General features: G+C 43.9%; 1 long non-coding RNA gene across 1 annotated transcript; it reads left to right on the plus strand.

The window, feature by feature from the left end:
• The first annotated feature begins 636 nt into the window (after positions 1-636).
• On the plus strand, positions 637-14535 carry LOC118928635 (uncharacterized). Its single transcript, XR_005031304.2, has 3 exons — positions 637-904; positions 9811-9956; positions 13571-14535. It is a non-coding gene; the product is annotated as an uncharacterized LOC118928635 (long non-coding RNA).
• The last annotated feature ends 460 nt before the right edge of the window (positions 14536-14995 follow it).

A 14995-nucleotide genomic window follows, 5' to 3' on the forward strand; every position in this document is an offset into this window, starting at 1 on the left:
TAAACCCACTGTAGAACTCCTGGAGTAAAGACTTAAATATGTGCATACTGTTTGACCCTGCAATACTACTTCCAAGAATTGAAGAATATAGTCAGAAACAATGCATGAAAATATAAGTTCTTGAATACTCATCACAGTATTGTTGTAGTGGAAAAAAAATGCAAAGCACTTAAATGCCAAACAACAGAGCACTGGTTAAATAAATTATGATAGATCCATATAATGGGGTGCTGTACCCCATAGAAGACTGTTGGCTGGCACAGAAAATGTTCATAATTTGTTGCTAAGAAGAGAAACAAACCCCTACAAATACTAGTGGGGGGATGGGGATAGAGAAAACAAGGTATGCTATTATAGGCATAAAAAACACTAACATGGAAAGACAGACACTAATCTGTTTACAGAGGTTGTCCTTGAATTGGGAGGCAGGGATGGTCAGAAGAAATGTTTGTACTTTTCCTTTATGCTATTCTGCTTTTTTCATGTATTTCACCCTTGAGCCTCTTTATTTATGTAATTACGGAGGTGAGGGAGGAAAGGTTCCCCCCACCCTTTTTTTAAGAAAAACTTGCCGACTGCCCGTGCCTAGGAAACCATTGCCACAATCCCCAACATCTCTCACAGCCCCTGAGCTTGAGGAAACCCGAAGAACTGAGTAAATCAGACTTTTGCTCTCAGCAAATTGTGCAGGCAACAAACAGTAAGGAGGGAGGGCCAGAGCACAGAAACGGGTTGGGCAGATCCGAAGCAGCACAGGCGGGGCAGGGGGCCCAGGCTGGCGGGTGACGCGCTTGGGTGCGCGGCTCTGGAAGGGCCTCGAGCTGAGGCGCGCTGGGGCAGTGAGCAGTCACCCAGAGCCGCCGGCACTGCGGGCAAGGGGTGCTAACAGGCTGTGATCACTAAGGTATGAAGCTTTGAGCCTGTGAAAAGCCAAGCCAACTGGGCAGAAGCGGCTGTGCATGCGACTCAAGCCCGCCTGTGCCTGCTGAATGCAGCCGAGGGCGCTCAGGGCCCGCGCGCCGCTGCAGCGGAGCCGCGCACCAGGTGGGATCCGACCGGGCGCCCAGCAGCAGCGGTCTGACGCCGCCTGGCCAGTAAGTAAGGCCGGGGTAAGTAGGGCTCGCGGCGACCACGTGCTTCCAGCTCAGGAGCTCTGGGCATTCTGCACCCGCTTCAATTCTCACCTCCATTGCTCCCGCCCACCCCGCGGAGGCTGTACGGCTTATTTTTAAAAGACCAGAAACAAAAAGAAATTATGGTGACACAGAAGCAATCTGGGAATAAGAGTCAAGGATTTAGATTTGACTCTCAACTCATGTGACCAGGTCCTCTTGCTGCTTCCTGCCTCACTTTCCCATCTGTGACACGGGGATAATGATAATCTTTACCCCAATAGGTAGCTTTGAGTCTTGTGACTGAAGACAAAAGTGACATAAGAGGATCTTGAAAACTGCGAAGGACGCAGCTAGTATCAGTCTCTGTTCAGCGGGTGTATGTTTTTTTAGTTCTCTAATTCAGAATGTTATTTCTCTCTAATGCGCACATTTCCACAGCTTAAGATGGAAGACTCCACAGAGAAATGATAATTTAGAAGTAGGAGAGAAATCAGATTCAAGCAAAGGAGAACACATACCTGCCAATACAAAGATCAGTAAAATTTCTGAAATTGGGTTTTGCGTTTAGTTCTGAGTTTCACAACAGAGAAGGTGTAAAAGGAACCATGACCAGACATGTTGTTCTCATTATTGGAAAAGAAGATCAGTGCAGAGGAAAAGGTTAAGCAGGTTCAGTGTCTTCAGGGGAAATGAATTCTCTTAATCCATACTGCTCAAGTATCAGTCATTTACATACCACTTTCATGTGTTTTGCTTTATCTGTGTGCCACACATACTTGTAGTTAATGAAACTTTAAACAAGTAATGAAAATTATTTCCTAAGACAAAATATATTGCTCCTTTAATTGCATACTATTTGTCTTCCCTAATATACTTTATTTAATATATATATATATATATTCATCCTCTAACCACCTAAGATCATCAAACATGTCACGTAAGATGGATGTATGCATGTATGTGCAGGCTATACATACCATTTGGGGAAAATCTGCTCTGGTTGTTTAATGAGCCCTTGACAGAGCCCATCAGGCATGTCTACACTGACTGAGATCCTGGTTATCACTGGACCAACTCCCTGGATCATGCCAAGGACAGTGAGGCCCAGCAAAGGGACGAGACCTGTCCAAGGTCACACATCAGGGGAGGGACAGACTGAGGCTTCCTGACCTCCAGTCCAATGCCCTTGGCTCCCCATTACCCACTGCCTCTCCCTGGGTCCCTCCTCCACCATTCTGACTGGCTCCTCAGTTGGCCTGTGCCCACAAGGTCCTATTAACGTGCCCATGTCTGATTCTGAAAGGTAAGTGGATACAATTTGGGTGACTCCCCAGAACCACCCCAGACTTTCTGCTGTTCTCTTTCCCTAGAGTATAAACTCCAGGAGGGGAAGAGCCGTGATTTAGGTGGGTAAGAACAATAGATATGCAGGCAGAGTCCTCTAGACCTCATTTTAACAAGTGGGTGGTGAATCAGCTTTGAACAAATTGCACCGAATAAGGAGAAATGGCCAGAGGAGGAGAAGAATTTCTAGGGCTCAGAACCTCTGTCAGGCCACAGCTTCTGGTGGGGCAGTTTGTGCCCTGAAGGAAGGCAGTCCGAGGCCCCAGCTGAGGCGGAGCTATAGCTGGGGGAAGGGAGGTTGTTTAACATGGGCTCCCAAAGCTGCTCACTTTCCCAATTTGTCCACCCTAGAGGATGCCTTTTCATCATATTCATGAAGGTGCACCATGTGGGTCCCAAGGAAAGTTCTGTCAAAGACTTCAAGGTGGTAACCTGAAACCCAGATAGGTTCCCTGGGGCCAGATAGGGATACATCCCCTTCACACAGAGGCCCCCCAGGGCCACTGTAGAGCCAATGAGAACTGGCTTGGACCAGTGAGGACAACCTGCAGGCTTCATCTGGAGCTAAGCTTTAATATGGATTTGAGCTGGGAAGAGGGGTGCAGAAACCCCACAAAGCCTGTAATTCATGCTGCCAACACTCAAGGTAGACGTGGGAAATTCATTGTCAGCTCCCCTTAGCCTCCACCAGGTGCTGCTGCTGGGAAAGCAGTGGGCTAAAGGAGCAGACAGTGGATCAAGAGCCAGGAGGCTGGGGTTCCTGTTCTGGCCTCACGTGATGTTGGCAGATCACTTGGCCACTCTGGCCTCCAGTTTCCTCATCTACACAATTATTTTCCTAATTCTTGTTCTGCTGCAAGAATTAGGAAATTTAAGTTCTGAGGTAAGATGAACTTGGTTTCTAGTCAATTCTTCCCAAAGAAACTCAGAGTTCAGCAGAGGACACAGACACACAACCTAAGGTACACAGTAGAGGCTGGCCCAAAAGCAATAATCTTGCTTCTTGCTCAAACCAGCACAGACAGCTAATGGTATAACGAGGACTAGAACGTAGGGTGTAGACACTTCTGCAGAGACTCATCAAACAGATAATCATACCCATAGTGAATGCCATGGTTAATCATAAACATGACAGGTTTTGCGAAGAAAATTAGAGGATGCTATGAGAACACAAAAGCAATTATAACATGACAGATAAGCCACGTTAAAGATTTTGGACATTCTCCAAAGAGTCAAAGGAAATTATTTAAGCAAAAGAGTGATCATAAGAGGCTGCTGCAGTGAAGACTGGGTTGGAAAGACAAAAGAGTGGAGGCATGCAGGCCTGTTAAGAGGCTCTTGCAGTAATCCAGACAAGAGATGGTAATGGACTGGGTTAGGGTAGTGGAGAGGCTAGACTAGCACAGGAGAGCCAACAGGACTCAGTGATGGATCAGATATGAAAAAGAGAATGGAGAGGGTGATGTTAATGATGACCCTTGTGTTACTGGAATAAGCAGTAGGGTAAATGATGATACCATCTATTGAGATTGGAGTACAAGAGGGAGGAGAGACAGCTTTTGGGGAGCAGACTATTAGATCCACTTTGGCCACCTTGGGTATTCTAGTTGTGATGGCTGTGGTTTGGGTGGTTCTGGTTGAGCAGATTAAGTTTGCCTATGAAACTGAGAAACAGTTGGATATATGAGTCTCTCAGTCAGAGAGGAGTGGGCTTTGGAGTCAATCAAATATGGCAACAGAAGCCACAGTGGACAGGGAAAGGCAGCCTGCCTGGTCCTAATGGAGAGCAGGGAGTAGATAGGGCACAGGCTTTGAATGACGCCCACTGGTTTCCGTTCCTTCTTTACCATCAGCCATGTAGCCTTGGGCAAATTGCTTCACCTCTCTGAGCATAAGACTCTTCATTTGTAAAGTGGAAATGATTTTAGCAACCTCACCAAATCCTCATGAGAATTATACTATAATACTATTAATAGTTCAAAAGATTCTCATCTACTATATGTGAAGGTATTTGAGACAAGCATCTTGTACCATATCTTACAAGCATGATGTGAAGTCTAATATTAATACAACTTTCCCCCACTACCCAAAAGTACAGCATTCCTATGAAAACTTTTGTAAGCCAGAATGGTAAAAAGTGAAAAAGCAATTACCATTAATTTATATGGAAATTTTTTTAGCATTTCCAGATCCCGAAAATAACCTCTCTTAGGCCTTTCTGATACATTATGACACATCTTGCTAACGGATGAACAAAATATATTGAGATAAGGCACAGATGCTCCCAGACACAGTTCAAAGCTGTGACAGCTTGATGCTGAGGGGCTGAGTGTGGTTCGAGGGAGAGAGCTTGGCGGGGCCACTCTCGCTGCTTGGGGTGAGAGCTGCCTCTATGATGGCTGGCTGCAAAACAAACTCAGAAAGCTATTTTTGCCTTTTGCTTTTTTTTGTTATAAAAGTAAAAATTCTCTTCAGATTTCTCTTGGTTAGCCAAAACAGGTGCTGATATAGTAGGTCTTTCATAAAAGCAAAGTGTCATAATGAGCATGTTTAACAAGAGGCAGACACCTGTATAATTTTTTTGAACAAAATAAGATATCCAAACAATCATAGTGGAGAAATAGGGTGGCATAGGTTATGCAGACATTTTGAAGATACATGACCCTGGGTTAAAGCCTGGCCTTCCACTTCCTAGCTGCATGATTGAGGGCAGGAATTTACTATGTTCCCTTTTCTGAAAAATTGGAAGCATAATGGAACCAGTTTTATGGGATCATTACATGGGTTGAATGCAATAATGATGTAAAGTCCCTTGTACTTTGTGCTCAAAAATGTCAATTATTGTCATGATCCACGATAGTGCCTGGCACACAGTGAGTATTCATTGTTTGTTCCCCTGGGTCCTCCCCACCACTCCTCCACCCTCCACCAGTCCATCTCCACACATTAAAGGGGCACAGGCCTTCCTCAGCGTTTGTTCACAGAAGCAGCAGAGTACTCTCAGTTCAAATTCCTCAGAGAACCCACCCCACCCCCCGGTCTGCTCTCTCCACAGCAATCTATCCTCCTTCATTCTATAAGCACGGCAGATAATATAGGACATTGTCACGCTGTTCTCAAGTGCCAGGTCCCCTCCCTCACTGGGAATGTAAGAGACAGAGGCTCTAGGCCATATGCTCACATCATCAGCTGTGTTTCCATGACGACCAGCCCAGCATAGCTAGATGTTTCAGCAGAGATGAGCTGGGACAAGCCAGCTCTCCCCAGAATGTAGCTGACTAGCTATTATTAATTCCTTGCCCTGACCTAAGAGCTAAAGCAGGCTAGATCTGGCTCTGAGGGGTGGGCAGGTTTGTGTTTGAATATAGAGGAGATTGAATTTGGGAATGCATTTGGCTATCCATTTTGCAGCAGTAACTGCTTTGGGTGTAGTATGTTAAAAGAAACCTAAAACAAAATTTCTGTTCTAAATGCCACAACAGAGGAAGGTATCTTTAGCTATGCAAATGCAACACAAATACTGACCTAACTCTTTCTAAAAGAGTCATAGAAGACTTCGTTTTAACAAAACCTTGGGTATTTTCTCTATTCTGAAAAAGGGAAATATACTGTAGATATGCAATAGTCCCCCTTTATCCATAGAGGATGTGTTCCAAGACACCCAGTGGCTGCCTGAAACCACCCTATTTATACTATGTTTTTTGCTATATATACATACCTATGATAAAGTTTAATTTATAAATTAGGCACAGTAAGAGATGAACAGTAGTAACTAATAATAAAATAGAACAATTATAGCAATATTCTGTAATAGAAGGTATGTGAAGACTCTCTCTCTCAAAATATCTTATTTTCTGTACTTACCCTTCTTGTGATGTGAGATGATAAAATGTGATGAGATGAGATGAGGTGAAAAGTGAGTGACACAGGCACTGTGGTGTAGTATTTGGCTACTAGTGACCTTCTGACAATAGGTTAGAAAGTAAACCCACAGATAAGCAAGTTTAGGGTATATCTGTAGATATTGGATGTATAGGGTGCTTTCAACTGCAAGTAGCAGGAAACTTAATTAAAGCAGTTTAAATAATTAGGACATTTGTTATGTCATATTCCAGAAACTCTAGAAGTGAGCCCTTCCAGGGCTGGTTAATTCAGTGGCTCAGCAGCATCAGCAGGATCCAAGTGCTTTCTGTCTTCCTGCTCTTCTTTCCTTAGCATGTCTGCAACATTTCCCCTCATGATTACAAGATGACCAAAGTATCTCCAGATGTCACTAGCAGACATTTCATCTCCAAAGAAGAAGAGGAGCGTTTGTTCCTATGCATCCCTTTTTAGTTGCAAGAAAAATCTCTCCCAACGCTCCCCCTGCAGGTTTCCTATGAGGTCCCATTGGCATGCCTTCAGCATGGATTCAGGGTCAAGGATTTGAATTTCGTGCAAAGGGAAGTGGCAACCATGAAAGGATTTTCAACCAGGTGATGTAGTCATACGTTATTGTTTCAACAGATCACTTAGCGAGTACTGGGGAGGATGGAATCCAGGTATGGAAAGATGAGAAGTGGACAGACCCATTAGCAAAGTGTTGCAAAACCTGTATGATGAGGTTGGAACTAAGTAAGTGATGGTAGGAATTGGGGTGGAAGTTAAGAAGGTAGGTGGGGTATGTGGAGACGGTAAATTGTCATTGACATTAGGCACATAGATTGGTTGGCTAGAATACTGCTTAGATTTCTTATTTTTGTGTCTTAGTAAAAGAGTCTTGCCACCATCTGAGCTGAAGAACATCACAGGAGCAAATGTGAGGAAACTGATGATTAGCTCATTTGTGTAAATATTGAATTGGGGGAGTGTGGTTTGTCCAGGAAGCAGGACGATGTAGAGGCTGGAAGGTCAGAAAGGAGACAGGGAGCTGGGAGTTGTCAGCCTGTGAGGGACTGAAACCCAAAGGGATGGGCGAGATCACCCAGAGCAGGAAGAGAAGGCTGCCCCGGACAGACTCTGGGTGAGCAGCATTTAAGGAATGGGCCGTGGAATTCAGTGAGAAAGACTAATTCAGAGAAATCAGAGAGGGAGAAAGAGAACCAGAGAGGATGGCTTTACAGAAGCCAAGGGCAGAGGATTTCAAAAAGGCATTAATCCTCCAGAGGAGCAAGGAAGATAAAGGATTGGTTTCTGCTTTAATGGCTTTGGTGAGAACCATTGAGGGCAGAGGGTGAATGAGGCAAATGCAGACTCTTCCCGAAAGTCTGTCTGTGAAGGGGAGCAGAGGGACAACACGACTGAGGCAGCTGAGGGAGAACTTATAAATGTGGGATGAGCATGAGTGGAGGCTGACGGAGATGTCTAGAGCCAGGGGGGAAGCTATAGTTAGTCTGCCTGACCCAGAAATAGGCCAATTTCGGAGCAAGACTCCTAAGCTGGCGTCTCCCCTCCCGCAGCACTGTTCCAGAGGATCCCTGAGGGTGGCCCCTCCACGGGGGCTGCCAAGTGTGCTGAGCCGCTGCTCCTTCATGGACGTTCATCCACATGCTCTTATTTTTCTTGGAAGATACAGAGGGAGTCAGTCCTGGTCTCCCCTTAGTACTGGCCTACTGGAAATTATGTAAAATACTGGCTGTCTCCAAAATCACCTTATTAGTGCCTTGGGGTAGTAATTTCATGGAAATAACTTAGAGGCAGAGTTAAGCTGCCTAGCAGGGAGCCTTTTACACGAGGCATCTGTCTTCTGTATCTTCTCTGCCTCCCTTGGGGCCAGCCCAATTGTCCCCAGGCCAGACTCTTGGGGGTCTGAGTCTCTTAGGTCTGTACCCTCAGCCTCCCTGCTCCCTTCAGACTCAGAGCACCCTCTGCCCTGGTCATTCACCCACAGTCCATCTGTTGGTGGCCCAAACTAGACTAAGAGCAAAGAATAGGGGACACACCTTGGAAGGGTCAGGGCTATGGAACCTGAAGGACACTCAGGAAAAGCAGTCAGATCCAATAAGCCTGTGACACTGAACCCTTATGGTCGCAGCCCTGGTGGGACACACACTGAGGTGTCGGCTTCTCTATAGAAACTGCCTCACCACAGGAGTTTGTCCCCAGGAGCCATGGTGCTGCTTCATCAGCTATTACTCATCCCCACCACTGGCTGATTGCTTCAGGGTGTGCACTGGGCCCAAGAGCTGGGCCCATAAGCTTTTCCACTGCAGAATCCCAATGCTCACCACTCTGTCTAGTGCATAGTAGGCACTTGGTAAGTATTTCTTGAATTCATTTTTTAACTTTGCATTCACAACATGCTGTTTGCTTTATTAGGAAGGGTTTTTCTCCATCCTCACCTTTTAGCTAATGCCTACTCATCGTTTCAAGCTCACCCAAGACACTATAAAGTCCATTAAACCTTTGCCAACTCTCCACTGCCAGTCTGTTCAGCAGTAATCAGAGCTTATCTCTGAGGTAGAACTTTACACTCTGTAATGCAAATATTTTCTTGCTCATCTGCTGTGTTGGCCTCTCTTTCTCTCCAGATAGATAAATGATAGATGATAGACAGATATCCTAATGCATTTAAAATCATCCATGTTGTAAGATATATCAGTACTTCACTCCTTTTTTATTGCTGAATAATATACCACATTTTATTTGTCCATCTGTCAGTGAATAGACGTGCAGTTTGTTTCCACTCACTGGCCTTCCAAGATCATGATTTCTCTAGGAGTTTTATAGTTTTAGTTCTTTTATTTAGGTCTATAATCCATTCGGAGTTGAAGAGGCTTACTCTTCACTTCAGTATAAATTTCATCTCCTCCCCTCCCCCAATGCAGGCTTAGGTGGGGACCTGTTGTGTAGGATAAAAGTACAGGTGTGAAATCTAGCATGAAAATACCTCTTCTTCTTAATTGGGAGATGGCTTCTCCACCATCAGGGTTTTCTTTCATTTTTTTTTGGCTGAGAGGCTGCCTGCAGGTAGCCGGAGCTGTTTATGTCTAGTGTACATTCTGATTAAGCAGCATCCATGCCATCCAGCTGTTAAATATTTATTTGAATATCAACCCTGAACACACTCTATAGCTTCTTAATGCTGGGATCTTCTGCATGGCAGGTGGGCCTCTTGGATAGAACAACAATAAGAAGGCTCAAGTCTGCCTATTGCCTGTGATGCCCACTTGCCCTTCAGGAACTCACAAAACTTTCAACTCTGAGCAGTGGGTATGCAGGCTAATTCCCTGCTCCCACCTCTTCCCTCTGGCCTGCCATCCCCCTCCAATTTTCTTCTCTCTGCTCAGCGAGACACTAGAGGTAGTTCAGTAATCTATTGCCTAAACAGATGTCCAATGCAGAATTTAATTCTGTTCTCTTCTTCTTGCAGGCAACCCCAATTTCTACAAACAGAGCCTTTGGAGCTCTCCTCCATGCCCAGCACTAGGCTTCAGGCACAGAAGAAAGAACCCACTCATCATGAACAAATGCTGCTGTCTCCACAAGGCCAAGCATTTTCCCTCTCTTCTCTACCCTGTATCCCTGTATTTTAATATATTTTGACAAGTGGGGGTTTAGTGGTGGAAAGATGGTAGATGTGGTAGTTGCAAGCCCAGGAGAAGATCAGCTGTTCTCCTTAGAAGGTGAGGTAATTAGTTGTTTTTTTCCAGCCACAGGCTTTAGTGTGACTATAGGGCAATAGGAAAAGAGTGACTGACATTCTGTTAAAAAAAAACTAATTCTCTGAAACCAATATAATATTGCATATTAACTATATTTCAATTAAAAATGATAAAATGCACATGAGTGAATTCCTGCTCTTGGCAGGAGAAAAAGTTTTAAATATAGATGTAACAAAGCAAGTACAAATCTCAAAGTGCCCATAATCCTGCTTCTTTGAAAAAAAATAGTGTTAGCAGTTTGATACATATTCCTCCAGACTTCTGCAATGCACATTAACTTTATTCATTTTAAAAAAGGGTATCTCCTAGTGTACATACTGTTCTGTGATTTCCTTTTTTTCACCTAATAGATTATCCTAGACATCCATAAGGTTTCTTGCTGTCAGACTCTCAAATTAAAAATATTGAAAAGGAGAAAACCAGAATGTAGTGCTGAATTAGAAACTGGAATGATGTACAAACAAATATACATATAAATGTCTCTATGTGAGAATACACACACACACACACACACACACACACACACACACACATAAATATGCATATATTCCCTAGTTGCCCATTCTGAGGATCTGGAAGCAGTGTTCTTCCAACCACAATGATCATACCTAGCACTCAGTTCTTGGTTTCTAAAAGCCATTCTTCACCAAAAGGAACCAGGGCTCCTTGGAGAAATGGTTGATTCCAGGACTTAGTTAGGGAAAGTATAAGAACTTGGAACATCTTTTTGTACCAGAAAGTGTGGAAATGCTCTAAAAACAATGCAGACATGTCAAAAGGACACAGAAGCAAGCTTGAGGGGATCCCCACTGGTCAAGTCTAGAATAATTTGCACATCAAAATAAATAATGATAAGAATGGAGTATAATTCATTACAAAAGTAGGAAACAATGAGTGTATAATGATACAAATAAATTAGTAAATAGAAAGCATGATGAAGAACAGTATATTTGCATGGCTTCACAACACATCCCCACAAATTCTCATTAGTTACAAAAAGGGGAGCTATTGCCCAGTGAATACATTTTCAGTTTCTCAAGGTGAAAAGTTCTGTAAGATCTGTCACATGATAATGTGCAGGCAGCTAACACTACTATGCTGTATGCTTAAAATGGTTCAGATGGTACATTTCATTGGTTTTGTTTCAGATGGTACATTTTATGGGTTTTTTAACCACAATAAAAAATACTTACTGGTTACAAAAGGAAATAAGAGTAATTTTTCAGTGGAGAAGCCTGGAAGGTACCACCTTCATCAACTGATCAAAGTGAACAAACATCATTAGTGAGGGGAGACATTGAAACCATGTGCCACCTGATAGAATGCAATGGGAGGACAACGTCATTCCTGGGGTATATCTGCCAGAGATGCATGACTTGAATCTCAGGCAATCCTAACTTGAGGGACAGTCTACAAAATAATGAACTGTAATCCTCAAATGTGTCAAGGTCATGAATGTCAAGGGAAGACTAAAGAACTATGTCAGATTAAAGGGGACTACAGAGCCCTGACAACTAAGAACAGCATGTAATTCTGAACTGGGATACTTTTCTATAAAAGACTGATGAAACTTGCATGGGGTCTGAAGACTGGATGGTTGTAATGGGTCAATGTTGAGCTCCTAATTTTGGTGGTTGTATTGCAGTTACATAGGAGAATGTCCTTGTTATGAGGAAATACACACTAAAATTCTCAGTGGTGATGGGTCATTATATTGTACCTTATTCTCAGATAATTCAGAGGGATAAAAGTTATTCCATAGATACTGAAATTTATCAGTTTCCACCAATATCTCTGTAGGTGTTATACTTGCAACATTTCTATAGGTTTGAGATTGCTTGTAAACATCAATATTCTTCTGCAGGAAGAAAAGACTGTGACTAAAATGCTGATTAGAATCTGCCTATGGGCCGGAATTGTTGATAGAGGGCTTCCCTGTAAGAGCTGGCTCGTTCATTGGAGGGTCTCATATCTGCCTTCCAGACCATCGGTGCCCCTCCAGTTCCTGAGGGTACTTTCTAAGGTACTTCAATGAAAATGGATTTGCTTCTTGCCAGTGTCCCCCTTTTGCAAATACCTTCTTAGTTTGGTTTCTTCTCAAAGTACAGCCTGAGACAAGAACTTGGTGCAGGGAATTTATCTAGGAGACGATCCCAGAAAACATGAGTAGGAGTAGGAAAGCAGACAAAGGAAGAAGGAAAAGCCTCTGTCAGGGTGTGTTATTGAGGTTGTCCTGGTGTCCTGTCTGCCTGAGGGCCTGGATGCTGGAGCACTTATCCACTGTTTAATTCCCCTTTGGTCGAGGACTGCCCACAGTAGCATAAATTTACTCCCCCCAACACACACTTTCACTTGCACAGGAGCCAAGCAGCTTTCACAATATCAGAGGAGCTGCAGGGCAAAAAGAGAAAAGATGCATGACACCTACTTGAGGCACGATGCCGTCAGGACAGGTGGGGGAGCTGTGGCTGAAACAGAGGTGGGCTGTGCAAACCTGAGTGAGGCACCTCAGGTCCTGGCTGTAGCAGCTCTGCCTTTCTCCTCTTTCATGAGGCATTTTCCACCTGTTTTCTCTAGTTCAGATCGGGTCATCAAAGGTGGAGTTCATTTTTATTGTTCTCATTGTTTGGGTTAATTTCTGAGTAAAGAGAGAGAGGAAAAAGACCTTTATTTTGCTACCTTGCAATCAGAAGTCTTCACTGATGACTAATATAACACTTGCTTATAATTTATTCAATACTTGCACTAATGTGAGCAATCCCCAAGTGCAGTCCCCAGCCCTCCTAGTTATCTCATTTCCCAGGATTTCTTTGTCATTGCTGGTTAGTGAAATGGGATTTGCTCATCAATGACAGACCACAGAGTTGGACTCTTTCCATCCTAGAACAAATGAAATCCAGACTCCACAATCTTCACAGAAGCATGTCATCTTTGGCCCTTTTGGTCTTACATTTAAAGCTTATAGATATCCCTTTAGTCATCAAATGGATGCTACAAGCCCTTAGCAAGGAACAAAACCAAGAACTGAATGCAAACTACCTTCTTACAAGAAGCACAGTTGAAATTTTAAAAGCCCAGTTAAGAAAAAGACTGAGAAACGAATGTGCCACTCTCAAACAACAGCAAATCAGATCATTTTACACTATTATGATTAAATAAACAACTGTGAAATCAGTCTGATGTCTGGCCCTCCTTCACTGTAAGATAAGCTCTATGGAAGAAGAGATTATCATTTAAAACTGCTTCCTCAGCACCTAATAAATAGTTGGATTCTAGTATATATTTGTAGAGCATATGCTTTCAGTTGGAAGTGACTGAACCCCCGACTGAAATGTACTTTAAAATGAGTTTAGACGTAGGGTAGGTTCCCAGGTCAGTTGATTCAGCAACTCCACAAGGTCCTAAGAATCCTGGTTCTTTCAGCTCTCTGTATGTCATCCTTGCTATTTGACTTCATCCCTCATGCAGCAAGATGACTTTAAGAGTTCCAGGCATCACATAAAATCCTGAGGAATAAGACAGAACATCTCTCTATGGCTTTTTCTTTCTAACAAAAAAACTTTCCCCATACTCCTTTGGCAGACTTCTTGGCTCTCATTGGTTGGAATTGGGTCATGTGCATATTCCTCGACTAATCATGGGTAAGGGGATAAGACTGTCTTTAGATCTGGCCCGTCCCTTGGAGCTGGGAGTGTGGTCCACTTCCCTGATGCACACAGCTGTGTGGGAGAGAAGACAATAGCAGACAGTGAAATCATGGTTTTGTTAAAAGAGAAGCTGGAAGCAACACAAGAGTGTCCCCAGTGGGATCACACGGCATGGAGCTCTACCTCTCACGCTGCAGCTCAAACCTGCTAACCTGAGTTGGACAACGATCTCTGCAAGAGATCTGATGCCCAGGCTGCCCTCACTACTCCCCCTTTCAGCGTGGACTCCTCTGTGAAACCTTTCTCCTCCTCCTTGTTACCCACCTTCCCTTTGAGTTCTGGAATTAGCTCCTCGGCACAGCTTGTGTTCCCCTTGAGGTTTTTGCTGCTCTCTCATGGAAGACACTATTTATGTTCTTGCTTACTATCATTTGCATAAGAATCTGTGATGAATTTCTCCTTGAATTACTAGTTTTTAGCAATGGACAAATACCCTCTCACTGAACAAGGACAGTTACACAATCCATAATCATTCTCTCTTGCAGCAGTGAAGCTCAGAGCTATGTATAGTGCTCAGCAGCCATCTGACCTCATCCTAGGCTCTTGGTACCACTTCGTTTCTCTCTCTAACAATGTGTCTAAGATCTGGCTGGTGCTGTTGTTTCTTTATGTAGTAAGTTGATTCTGGGGAAGACCGGACCCCTGGTTTTTGAGCCCTTGAGAAGAGATCCGCTGAAACTGGGCTTAGTCTGGTGTATTTCCTCCTGGGCCAGCAGCTGTTATCTCCAGTTACGTATCTTAATTTGATTTCTAAAGCTCACTGACAAGACATTGGAAATGGGTTCTTGTCAGCTTCTTGTGATTGCCTTTTGAGGACCATAAGGCCAAAATAGACCTGTGGGCACGGAGGGGATATTCCTGAAGAGAATGGCTGTTACCATTGTTAATCATCCGGGCTACAGTTCAATCCCTTGGCTGGAAATAGGCTCTGAGGAGCTCCCACGTAGACTAGGAAAGGGGAAAAACTGCTCTCTAGGGCTCAGGGCAGGTCTGGTCTGGTCTCTGAAGTGGGGGCGTCCCCTAGAGGGTGCCTGGTGATGAAGAACGCTGACTCCCACAGGGCAAGGCCAGGCCTGGAACCCAGCAGGAAGACGGACCAGTAGGCGATCCTGAGGAGGGATTTGAATTTGTGCAGTTGTAGGAAGTTATCGTTTTTTGCGATTCTTCCCTTCCTTTCTTCTGGATC

The sequence above is a fragment of the Manis pentadactyla genome, chromosome 9 (genome assembly GCF_030020395.1).
Source record: "Manis pentadactyla isolate mManPen7 chromosome 9, mManPen7.hap1, whole genome shotgun sequence".
NCBI lineage: Eukaryota > Metazoa > Chordata > Mammalia > Pholidota > Manidae > Manis > Manis pentadactyla.